This window comes from Dermacentor andersoni, unplaced genomic scaffold (genome assembly GCF_023375885.2).
Source record: "Dermacentor andersoni unplaced genomic scaffold, qqDerAnde1_hic_scaffold ctg00000791.1, whole genome shotgun sequence".
In the NCBI taxonomy this organism is placed as follows: domain Eukaryota; kingdom Metazoa; phylum Arthropoda; class Arachnida; order Ixodida; family Ixodidae; genus Dermacentor; species Dermacentor andersoni.
Window position 1 is genome coordinate 7,501 of NW_027315469.1, and position 12,500 is coordinate 20,000.

General features: G+C 56.4%; 3 non-coding genes across 3 annotated transcripts; 1 reads left to right on the forward strand and 2 right to left on the reverse strand.

Annotated features, from left to right (window-relative positions):
* Window positions 1-993: 993 nt before the first annotated feature.
* On the reverse strand, window positions 994-1,146 carry LOC140215019 (5.8S ribosomal RNA). Its single transcript, XR_011891941.1, has one exon. It is a non-coding gene; the product is annotated as a 5.8S ribosomal RNA (ribosomal RNA).
* Window positions 1,147-2,720: 1,574 nt separating this feature from the next.
* Window positions 2,721-4,535, reverse strand: LOC140215021 (small subunit ribosomal RNA). The gene has a single exon (XR_011891943.1). It is a non-coding gene; the product is annotated as a small subunit ribosomal RNA (ribosomal RNA).
* Window positions 4,536-9,949: 5,414 nt separating this feature from the next.
* Window positions 9,950-10,141, forward strand: LOC140215020 (U2 spliceosomal RNA). Its single transcript, XR_011891942.1, has one exon. It is a non-coding gene; the product is annotated as a U2 spliceosomal RNA (small nuclear RNA).
* The last annotated feature ends 2,359 nt before the right edge of the window (window positions 10,142-12,500 follow it).

A 12,500-nucleotide genomic window follows, 5' to 3' on the forward strand; every position in this document is an offset into this window, starting at 1 on the left:
CGCCAACCGAGTGCGACGCCCTACCACGTCCTTCGCCCAACACGGAGCTACTTATAGACGAGGCTGGCAGGCGGTGAACCGCCTGCGCGCGTGCGGCGCACGAGCAGTTGCGTGGTAAGCGACCGTGTCTGAAGCCCAAACACCACCGAGGCAAAGATCGCCTTAGCAGCGCGCCGCTTCAGCGGGCACCGCAGGGGCGACTAAAACCTGGCGGGAGGCATCGTCTCGTGTAGCGTCGCCCCTGCCCCAACTGGAGTGGCCCAGTCTTTAGGGGACAGAGACTGCGAAGCACTTGGACCGACGGCGGACTACGACGGAACGCTTCAGCTCGGCCAACGGGGCACCCACGCTCTCGAAGGAGACATTTTCCGTTTCGCGGCAATTCTCCGCCGTGCCGTGACTCTTCTCGCTCGCAGACTGCGCTGTCGCGTCGAACCGCTTTCGGGGGCCACCCTTCTCCTCCCCGCTCCTCGCAAGAATCTGCCGATTCCCATTCCTGCGACGAAGCCCGGAAGGGCGCCCACACAACTGCGGTGACGTGAACGAGCGACCAGCTCTGGAGCTCGACGTACTTCGAAGGCAAACAGCGCAAATTGCGATCGCGCTGGCTTTGCGCACGGCGCGGGAATCGGCCGGCGTTTCATTCCCACGTTTTCCGTGCACGCAAGCGTGCGCTTCCGACTCTCTCGCAAACGTGCGCGCTACATGGCAACAGACGTTCGCGCCTCGTGCTTGGACCGCTCTTTCCCTGCAGGTATCCGACTCCATCCTGCGGCGGTCTTGCTAGAGGCGCGCACTCGTCACGCTGCAGTAGTAATGCCTCGTTTCCGTCTTTTCGAAGAATTGGCACAACGGTTTGCCACCGTCTCCCTCTCGTGAGGCCGCTGGCGCGTGGCTTTAGCGCTCAACGTACTGTCCATGATGCCGACGCGGTCAAAACGAGTCGACGGACGCACGTTCCCTGTGCGCCGAAGTCTCTCTTGATATGTGATCCGACCCTCAGACAGACGAAGCCAAGGGAAGACCCAAGGCCGCAATGTGCGTTCAAAGAATCAGTGCTCAGTGTGTCCTGCAATTCACACCAAGTCTCGCAGCTGGCTGCGTTCTTCATCGACCCGAGAACCGAGTGATCCACCGCTTAGAGTCGTGAAAAATAGTTTGTTCAATTCAGTACAGTACAACCAGGGTTTTAGGCACGTGGCGTCTCCCTGTGTGTGGTTTCGAAGAGCGCCTTTCGGCGTGCGCTCCTCCAGTCTCGCTCTTTCGGCGGCCGCGTCTCAGCAGCTGAAAGCCTAATGGCACTCCACTCCTGCTACTCGCGCGTGTGTTTTGCGCCCACGCCTTCCTCGCTTGCCCTCGAGGTAGCTTATGCCGTTTGCGCGCACTCGAAGCCGGTTTTACCTGCCATCCAACCACCGGACCCGTGTGTCTCGTGTGCACGTTCACATCGCTCCACTAAAAATTGCAAAGAGCGACAGAGCCATGATTAGGGCTAAGCCGCTGTGGAGTCTTTAACGGCTACACGGCCACGGGCAGGGCTTCACCCCCATCGACGTGCTTCGCTTCAGTCAGCAGTAGGTTCATAGAAGGGCCTCAAACACACACACACTTTCGCATCGGCAGATCGCCGCAGCATAACCGCTGTTGATCCAACAGCCTACTTGAGACGAAAGACAAGAGCCCGGCGCGCGTACTCGCGCAGCTCTCCAAAACCACTCGGCCAGTGCCAGGGACGGCTCCCTGCGCCGGCGCCACAACAAGTCTACTTGAGGCGGAAGACGAAGCCAGCAAGGGCCTGGCCGCAAGTGCGTTCGAATCCGGGACTACAGTCCCTCGTCTGTCCGTACTTCCTCTTTCGACGTGCGGCGCCTTCCCAAAGCGCACAAGTCCGCTAACCGCAGAACGCTTCCGACGTAGCAAAGCCGCGTTTCCTTCGGTACTTCGCAGCAACGCCGCCTTTCCCTCGGCGGCGGGCGAATAGCCTGCAGACGTCGTCGCATTAAACCGCGATCTCGACACCTCGCGCGTCACGAGCAGGAGCCGACCGGCAGCCTCCGGCCCTTTCGGACTCGGTGGCATTTGCCGCGGAGGACGGGAGAGCACTTTAGGCCACGGTTCCTTCCGTACTTGGCAGCCGCACCCTCATACCGACAGTTCCATGACCGACCGAGCGCCACACCGTTCCTTTAGTACTTGGGCGGCAACAAAGTCGGGTCGTTACTCCATACTCGCCGCAGGAAGCGACCGGCAGCCGCCAGACTTTTCAGACTCGGCAGCGTTTGCCGCGGAGGACGGGAGAGCGCTCGCACCACGGTTCCGTGTGTGTACTAAGCGGCAGCGGCATTAGCTCTCGACCGTCAGTTCCTTGACCGACCGCACGCTTCGCCGTTCCCCTCGTACTGGGCAAAGCAGCAGGTCGGGTCGTCTTACTCCCATTCCGCGCAAGAGCGCCAAAGCGGACAGAAAGCCCACCCAGTGTGCGTTACGCCGTTTCTACCCGCGGGCGCGGCCAAGCCAACCGTCCAAGGTTGCAGCCGGCGTCCACTGGGCGCAACAAATTTGGCACGGGGCGCCCCTCAAAATTCAGGCAGTCCCCGGCATGTTCGGGTATAGCCGTCCCCGCGTCCAAGCGGGGCCAGCGGCGGAAAGCGTCGGGCGCAGCGAGCTGCTTCACCCACACGGGGTAGAAACAATGGCGCTCGCCACCCTTCACAATCCGGTAATGATCCTTCCGCAGGTTCACCTACGGAAACCTTGTTACGACTTTTACTTCCTCTAAATGATCAAGTTTGGTCATCTTTCCAACAGACCGGCGCAACCGAAAGGCCGCGCCGGACATCGGTCCGAAGACCTCACTAAATCATTCAATCGGTAGTAGCGACGGGCGGTGTGTACAAAGGGCAGGGACGTAATCAACGCGAGCTTATGACTCGCGCTTACTGGGAATTCCTCGTTCAAGGGGAACAATTGCAAGCCCCTATCCCAATCACGAAAGAAGTTCCACGGGTTACCCAGTCTTTTCAGACAGGGATAAAGACACGCTGCTTCCTTCAGTGTAGCGCGCGTGCGGCCCCGGACATCTAAGGGCATCACAGACCTGTTATTGCTCTGTTTCGTGCGGCTAGGAGCCGCTTGTCCCTCTAAGAAGGTTGTAAGGTGCTGGGAACCCCGCACCTATTTAATAGGCTAGAGTCTCGTTCGTTATCGGAATTAACCAGACAAATCGCTCCACCAACTAAGAACGGCCATGCACCACCATCCACCGAATCAAGAAAGAGCTCTCAATCTGTCAATCCTCCCAGTGTCCGGGCCGGGTAAGTTTTCCCGTGTTGAGTCAAATTAAGCCGCAGGCTCCACTCCTGGTGGTGCCCTTCCGTCAATTCCTTTAAGTTTCAGCTTTGCAACCATACTTCCCCCGGAACCCAAACACTTTGGTTTCCCGGAAGCTGCCCGCCGAGTCATTTGAGTAACTCAGGCGGATCGCTGGTTGGCATCGTTTATGGTCAGAACTAGGGCGGTATCTGATCGCCTTCGAACCTCTGACTTTCGTTCTTGATCAAAGAAAACATTCTTGGCAAATGCTTTCGCAGTAGTTCGTCTTGCGACGGTCCAAGAATTTCACCTCTAGCGCCGCAATACGAATGCCCCCGTCTGTCCCTCTTAATCATTACCTCGTATTCCAAAAACCAACAGAACAGAAACGAGGTCTTGTTCTATTATTCCATGCAAGTTTATTCAGGCGACTCGCCTGCGTTGAGCACTCTAATTTTTTCAAAGTAAAAGCACCGGCCTTCTCGAGGCACACAATGAAGTGCACCAAGAAAGGACCGGCATGATGTTCAGTCCGAGCCGTCGCATCGGGTAGATGCACTACTCGTCTGGAACTGAGATCCAACTACGAGCTTTTTAACCGCAGCAGCTTTAGTATACGCTATTGGAGCTGGAATTACCGCGGCTGCTGGCACCAGACTTGCCCTCCAATTGATCCTCGTTAAAGGATTTAGAGTGTACTCATTTCAATTACGGGGCCTCAAAAGAGTCCCGTATTGTTATTTTTCGTCACTACCTCCCCGTGCCGGGAGTGGGTAATTTGCGCGCCTGCTGCCTTCCTTGGATGTGGTAGCCGTTTCTCAGGCTCCCTCTCCGGAATCGAACCCTGATTCTCCGTTACCCGTAACAACCATGGTAAGCAAGTAACCTACCATCGAAAGTTGATAAGGCAGACACTTGAAAGAAACGTCGCCGGCTCGTGGCCATGCGATCAGCACAAAGTTATCCAGAGTCACCACACAATACGGGCCGAAACCCGATCGATCTTGGTCTAATAAAAGCACCCGTCGCCCAAAGGGCTTCAGGCTCACTGCATGTATTAGCTCTAGAATTGCCACAGTTATCCAAGTAGGAAGAAACGATCTAAGGAACCATAACTGATTTAATGAGCCATTCGCGGTTTCGCCTTATTTCGGCATGTACTTAGACATGCATGGCTTAATCTTTGAGACAAGCATATGATTACTGGCAGGATCAACCAGGTAATCGTTCAACTGCGCGTCCAGCCTTTCAAGCAGGCCGGACGCCGTTTTTGCGATGCCGAGGCCACCTTCAGGCGCCCCAACACGCTTCGTTCTCGCAAAGGGTAGCACTTTGCACAGTCCGAGACGACGGCGTTCGAGCTCGCAACGGCGCCCTCCCCGCAGGGCCGGGTATCGCCACGCGGCAAGAAGCACGCAACATTCTCGATAGACCGGTTGTGTCGACTCGATCGCGGCTTGCGGTTTCTCTCGAGCCCGCAGCACTGGTGGACCGACCGACACTTGCAACGTAGCCGAGACGGCAAAGCCGCTAGGCGACGGGTCACGCCCGCGCCTTCGGCGCTTTCGTATTTGATTCGTCCGAGGACGATGCGGAACACACTTCGATATCGTGGAAAAAGCGTCGTCCGACAACCAGCCCCTAACGCATCAAGCGGATGAGGCTGCAGACGTCAGCTGTGGGATCCACGGGAGCGATACCGGGGACACGCTTGACGGGCACGAAGCCCGCCGCATATCAAACACCCAGGTCGCTTTGGGGGCGACTGCTCTCTGGGACCCCCATATAATAGCAGCGATAAGTACCCAGACCTCCATGGGGCCGTACTCGTGCCACTTTCGACGAGCGTTTGGCGAAAATCGTGCCGCCTCGTAACGCCGCGAGCAAGATTGAAAGCTTACGTCGGCAGCACAATGCCGAAGTCGTGAAAGCGCAGCGCGTCCACCGAATGCGCGAACGGCAATTTCTCGCCAATGGCCAGTACGGTTTCCTGCACAATTGCCTGTCTGTCGCCCTACGGGGCCCCCGGCCGATCGATTCGAGGCACGCTAGCACGGCCCCTTCGCCATTTCCGAGCACGAGTGCGAACAGTGCGGGCGGCGTGCTCGACGCCCCGGCTGACGTCGTTTCGGACTTTGTCTCTTCGCGTGCTCGCGGCAACGCCGCGGCCAACGACGACGTCTGCGCGGTTCTTTGCCGGTTCCCGGCGTGCTACAGTGCAGCCCTCTGCAGGGTGACACCGGCTCCGTCGTGGCCGTGCGGCGGCTTGTACGCAAAAGTTGCGTCAAAGGCGTCGCGCTCGCGCCGCCCCGGCACACGCGGTTTCGGACTTTGTCTCTTCCAGCGCTCGCGTAGTCGTGGGCACGATTGTCGACGTCGCAACGGTGCGCGGACACCGCCACGAGCACGCGCAAGACGAAAATCGCACTACGGTACAATGTCGGCCGGGGCCGTACGGCCCCTTACAGTAGCAGCGATAAGTGCCCAGACCTCCATGGGGCCGTACTCGTGCGACGCGGCGGCGTACTGCGCCGAGCCGAGCGCCAATATTTGGCTTTTGCAGGGCGGATTCGAGCTCTGGCGATCGCCGCGGTACCGCCGCTCACCGATTCAAGGCACGCTAGCGCGGCCCCTTCGCCATTTCCGAGCACGCGTGCGAACAGTGCGGGCGGCGTGCTCGACGCCCCGGCTGACGTCGTTTCGGACTTTGTCTCTTCGCGTGCTCGCGGCAACGCCGCGGCCAACGACGACGTCTGCGCGGTTCTTTGCCGGTTCCCGGCGTGCTACAGTGCAGCCCTCTGCAGGGTGACACCGGCTCCGTCGTGGCCGTGCGGCGGCTTGTACGCAAAAGTTGCGTCAAAGGCGTCGCGCTCGCGCCGCCCCGGCACACGCGGTTTCGGACTTTGTCTCTTCCAGCGCTCGCGTAGTCGTGGGCACGATTGTCGACGTCGCAACGGTGCGCGGACACCGCCACGAGCACGCGCAAGACGAAAATCGCACTACGGTACAATGTCGGCCGGGGCCGTACGGCCCCTTACAGTAGCAGCGATAAGTGCCCAGACCTCCATGGGGCCGTACTCGTGCGACGCGGCGGCGTACTGCGCCGAGCCGAGCGCCAATATTTGGCTTTTGCAGGGCGGATTCGAGCTCTGGCGATCGCCGCGGTACCGCCGCTCACCGATTCAAGGCACGCTAGCGCGGCCCCTTCGCCATTTCCGAGCACGCGTGCGAACAGTGCGGGCGGCGTGCTCGACGCCCCGGCTGACGTCGTTTCGGACTTTGTCTCTTCGCGTGCTCGCGGCAACGCCGCGGCCAACGACGACGTCTGCGCGGTTCTTTGCCGGTTCCCGGCGTGCTATAGTGCAGCCCTCTGCAGGGCGACACCGGCTCCGTCGTGTCCGTGCGGCGGCTTGTACGCAAAAGTTGCGTCAAAGGCGTCGCGCTCGCGCCGCCCCGGCACACGCGGTTTCGGACTTTGTCTCTTCCAGCGCTCGCAACCATGTCGGGGCCGACGCCGACGACTGCGTGGTGTTTCAACGATTGCCGGCGTGACACAATGCAGCTGCGTGCGGGATGCCAGCGATTCCGTCGTGTCCGTGCGGCGGCTTGTACGCAAAAGTTGTGTCAAAGGCGTCGCGCTCGCGCCGCCCCGGCACACGCGGTTTCGGACTTTGTCTCTTCCAGCGCTCGCGTAGTCGTGGGCACGATTGTCGACGTCGGAACGGTGCGCGGACACCGCCACGAGCACGCGCAAGACGAAAATCGCACTACGGTACAATGTCGGCCGGGGCCGTACGGCCCCTTACAGTAGCAGCGATAAGTGCCCAGACCTCCATGGGGCCGTACTCGTGCGACGCGGCGGCGTACTGCGCCGAGCCGAGCGCCAATATTTGGCTTTTGCAGGGCGGATTCGAGCTCTGGCTATCGCCGCGGTACCGCCGCTCACCGATTCAAGGCACGCTAGCGCGGCCCCTTCGCCATTTCCGAGCACGCGTGCGAACAGTGCGGGCGGCGTGCTCGACGCCCCGGCTGACGTCGTTTCGGACTTTGTCTCTTCGCGTGCTCGCGGCAACGCCGCGGCCAACGACGACGTCTGCGCGGTTCTTTGCCGGTTCCCGGCGTGCTATAGTGCAGCCCTCTGCAGGGCGACACCGGCTCCGTCGTGTCCGTGCGGCGGCTTGTACGCAAAAGTTGCGTCAAAGGCGTCGCGCTCGCGCCGCCCCGGCACACGCGGTTTCGGACTTTGTCTCTTCCAGCGCTCGCGTAGTCGTGGGCACGATTGTCGACGTCGGAACGGTGCGCGGACTACGCCACGAGCACGCGCAAGCCGAAAATCGCACTACGGTACAATGTCGGCCGGGGCCGTACGGCCCCTTACAGTAGCAGCGATAAGTGCCCAGACCTCCATGGGGCCGTACTCGTGCGACGCGGCGGCGTACTGCGCCGAGCCGAGCGCCAATATTTGGCTTTTGCAGGGCGGATTCGAGCTCTGGCGATCGCCGCGGTACCGCCGCTCACCGATTCAAGGCACGCTAGCGCGGCCCCTTCGCCATTTCCGAGCACGCGTGCGAACAGTGCGGGCGGCGTGCTCGACGCCCCGGCTGACGTCCTTTCGGACTTTGTCTCTTCGCGTGCTCGCGGCAACGCCGCGGCCAACGACGACGTCTGCGCGGTTCTTTGCCGGTTCCCGGCGTGCTATAGTGCAGCCCTCTGCAGGGTGACACCGGCTCCGTCGTGTCCGTGCGGCGGCTTGTACGCAAAAGTTGCGTCAAAGGCGTCGCGCTCAGCGCCGCCCCGGCACACGCGGTTTCGGACTTTGTCTCTTCCAGCGCTCGCAACCATGTCGGGGCCGACGCCGACGACTGCGTGGTGTTTCAACGATTGCCGGCGTGACACAATGCAGCTGCGTGCGGGATGCCAGCGATTCCGTCGTGGCGGTGCGGCGGCTTGTACGCAAAAGTTGCGTCAAAGGCGTCGCGCTCGCACCGCCCCGGCACACGTGGTTTCGGACTTTGTCTCTTCGAGCGCTCGCAGCGATGTCGAGGCGATCGCTTACGTCTGCACGGTTTGCGGTGTGCTACAATGCAGCAGTCTGCCGCACTACACCTCTTGGTTGCCGAGGCCAGCACGGCAATTTACTGAAGCGAGCGCATTGCGCCCAGGCGGCAGCGGACTTTGTTGCTTCGGGAGTGCTCTTGCTGTAAAATTTGAACGGCTGCAGCTGCGCGAAGCAAGTGTACCTATTTTCACTCTCTCTCTGTCTGCCTTTGAGGCGACTGTAATTTCACTTTAAACGCAACTGGAGGCGGGAGCAACCTGATGAGAGTAGGTGGACTTCGGTACATGTAATTTAGAAATTGCTTTCAAGCTTTGAGGACATACACCTTCGCGCCATCTGCTTTCCCCGTCTCTTTGGCACTTTATAGTATGTGCTGCATGCTCTGCATTCCAAAGAAACACGCCTGTCTCTCTCCCTCTCTCACGTTCTTCTTCTTTTTGTAGCTGCTGTTGTAGAAGATGCTATGCTCTTTAATCGCTGTAACATAGAGTGCTTGCACAAGCCAACAACTTTTGCGTGTTTTTTTTTTTTTTCTCTTCCCAAGACGTTTCTGCCATTATTCACTAACTCTCGTTCTTAGTATGCAATGGAGCGTTAGCTCACGCCATCTACCTTTCTTTCTGTATTGCAAAGTCCGCAGGTTTTCCTAGTTCCGTACACAGATGGCGCCAATGCGTTTTGGCGCCAGGTTCGAACGACCTCGCTCTACTCGTGTTTGGCATTTGAATGTTTCAAAGGGGTTTGCGACAGGGGGTGGTTCTTGTGCAAGGCTGAGCTTTCCAGCTGCGTTTAAGCTATGCTAGCATGTGTGCGTATATATATATATATATATATATATATATATATATATATATATATATATATATATATATATATATAAATACACAAACACACACACACACACATGCATATATACATACACACACACGGTAATGGTAAAGATGATGAGGTAGCACTTTTTTTTTTCTTTTTTTTACAATGCCTGTGTTTCAGATGGCGATCTTTCTCCCCTCTATGTTTCCGGTTGGAAGGAGTGTGCAGCGTTTTCTATATTTATTTTGTCATTCACTTCTATGTTGCTCGTCTTCGTACATGGGGCATGCTACCTAATTCTACCGGTCGATTCGACACGTTGCGATCCGTCCCGGCCTGTGCCGTATCAAAATTTTCAGTGGGCCTTGCGGTAAATAAAAAGAAATGAAGGAAATGCGCGTAGTATATTACAATTGCACACGGGCTTGAAACGAAGCCCTCAAGGAAGGTCACCTTGAGCGGTCGCATTCAGACGGAAGTAAGCATTCCCCTGGCGCGTTTTTTTTCCGCTCGCCTGTTCCGTTTTCTACGAGGTTGCCTTGGTTGGTTTCGCGTTACAAGCAAGCTTGCACTCGGGTCTCGTTTCTACGCGACAGCGTTTCGTTAACAGCGAAAGACTGAGGCGTTGCGAATTCATCCGTGAGATAGGGAGCGTTGAGTCTGTACACAGGCTGAATTTTATAATATTGCCCACGCTGTTGCTGAGGTTACCCATGTCGGCAGGGCGCCCACAAGGCAGTAGTACAATGAAGTGAAGTGAAGGACATCGCTTCTCGGCCTTTTGGCTAAGATCAAAGTGTAGTATCTGTTCTTATCAGCTTAATATCTGATACGGGTTCTATATGGACCCACGATATTAAACCTATTTTTGGAAGTTGGCGGAGTGCTTGAAGCCTGCTTCACCTCCGCCGCAGGTCGGCCCGGTATTGCACTACCTCCGGGATCGGCCCCGCTCACTTAGGTGAGACTTCATTCAATCAAAATGAAGAGCACAAGCTCAACGCGAGCACTGACTTGACACGCACCATTCCTATACTACACGCAACGATGCCGGTTCGCGGACCACGAGAGTAATTAAACTGCCACTCCATCTGTGTGTAGCGTCGCACTTGTTGCGTCGCAAATGGGACAGCCGCTCCAGCAAATTTCTAGTTATGGGCTTCGAGAAAAATTAATGAAAGCAAAAGAAAGAACCAGAATTCCTATTTGTCCGATGTCTCTGAATGATTGTCTCCTGTAAAGAGCCACTTGGGGGGATGGGGGGTAGGATTAGCCGTGGGGTTCGCAATCAATATGAATCCCACTCAAAGCCAACACTGGATTTTGGAGTTCACTATCGCTTGGATCCGTAAACCACCGCGCCCACGCAAGCTCGCCCTGCCGCCGAAATCCGCTGCCCAAGTGGAAGAAAGATTCCCTATGAAAGAAAAATAGAGTGCCCGATTTCTGGCAACTACTGTGCAGCCTTTGTGTACACATTTTCGCAGCAGTGGGACCGAGCGCCTCGAAAACAAACTTGTCGTATGCCCGAATGTGGCGAAATATATTCAAGGGTTAAAAGGTGCCTCATCTTTCTAACCTGTATGTTACGAAGACCTGTTGCTACCTTTTCATCATGAACATCATCATCATCATCATCCTGGCTACGCCCACTGCAGGGCAAAGGCATCTCCCATGATCCTCCAAGTACCCCGGTCAGGTGCCGATTGTCGCCATGTAGTCCCTAATCTAATCTGCCCTCCTACCTTTCTGCCACCCCCTGCTACGCTTCCCTCCTCTCGGAATTCAGTCTGTAACCCTTAATGGCCACCGGTTATCTTCCCCCCAGATTGCATGCCCTGCGCATGCCCATTTGTTTTTCCTGGTTTAAACTTTGGTGTCATTAACGAGCGTTTGTTCTCGCACACCCCAATCTGCTCTATTCCGATCCCCCCGTGACGCCACACCCATCATCCTTCTTTCCAGAGCCCGTTGCGTCGCCCTCAGTTACCCTTCGGTAATCCTCAAAGCTTTTTGTTGGGACACTCGTGGCATCTTTCTCGTTTAATGAAGTCAAATTTTTTTCAGTTTTGGGGGAAAACTCAATGAGCTAGGCGCGATTGTGTCCCTGGCGCCGCTCTCAACAAGATGGCGGCGCCCATGCTTTTTGCCTGCAGGTTCGGCCCTACGCAGAACACGCCTGCCGGGCAGTGTAGCCACGTTGAAGGGGCAAAGCGTAGTGCAGTGAAGCGCTTGCTCGGGCGAAAAACGCAAATATGAGCCAAACAGGAATTTCCATTATTGGAAATTCCAGTTCAGTTTGCGCATTGCGTTCGCCTAAGGTAAAGAACACAAATGCGAGTGCCACAGCAGTCAAGTCAAAGCTTAGGATTGCGTACCATTTTTTTTTTTTTTTTCGTGCCTTTTACTCCTGGCCTGCGTGGCCCTAGCGCGCATGCACACGAAAGTAATGAAATGGTGAAAACACGAAATAATGCGGTGCGGCTGTATCATATCTATTTTGTGCGCTTTGTTCTTTGTGGACTACAGCGGTGTGCGTCATGAGAAAGTTTCGGTGCCCTTCTTGGGTGACCAGTGAAGCTATATTTAAAACCACATTGATTTGTACGGTTATTGCTACAAACTGCGTGTGGGTGTTTTTCTTTTTCGCTGCCAACGATGGGTTATCGCAACCGCGATCGGTTCTGCTGCTACGCTAGACGCGTGCTTGCCAACGGTTGGCTCTATACGCGACCCGCGACGCGTGGTCGGCACATTCAAGCAGTCAATTGCAAACCGTTCCAAGAAAAAGGATGTACTCCACTTGCCACCTAGTTCGACGATTGTACTTTCTGACCCTCGAGGAAGCGCCGCCATCCCACGTTTTCTATAATACGATAAGATTCAGAGCGACCGCGACCACTTGTCTTTGTCAATATCTCGGAAACGCTTTCTTTTTCTTTTTTTTTTTAAATCCAGATACTCAGACGCGCCCGTGTTCACGCGCACTTGCTCTCTCCGATAAGCAGGGAAGCTCGGTTGGGGTGGTGTCGGGCCTTGCGCATGCGCTGCTGAGCTCGTCGCTTCGCCGGCCGGTCGATGCTGGCGCGGTACTGGTAATGAACTTCGACGTGCATGGTGAAACGTCACTTTGTATTGCCACTGTAGACTAGCAATGCAATGTGTTTGCGAGCGATTGGATAAATGAGAAAGCGTGCACTGTCTACAGTTTATGCCCCTCTAGAGTAGTGGAAATGTTGCTCCAAGTGTTAGGTTTGTAATTTGCGCCTACGAACATGAACTAAACAAAGAAAATGGTCTGCAGCCGCCTTCGCTT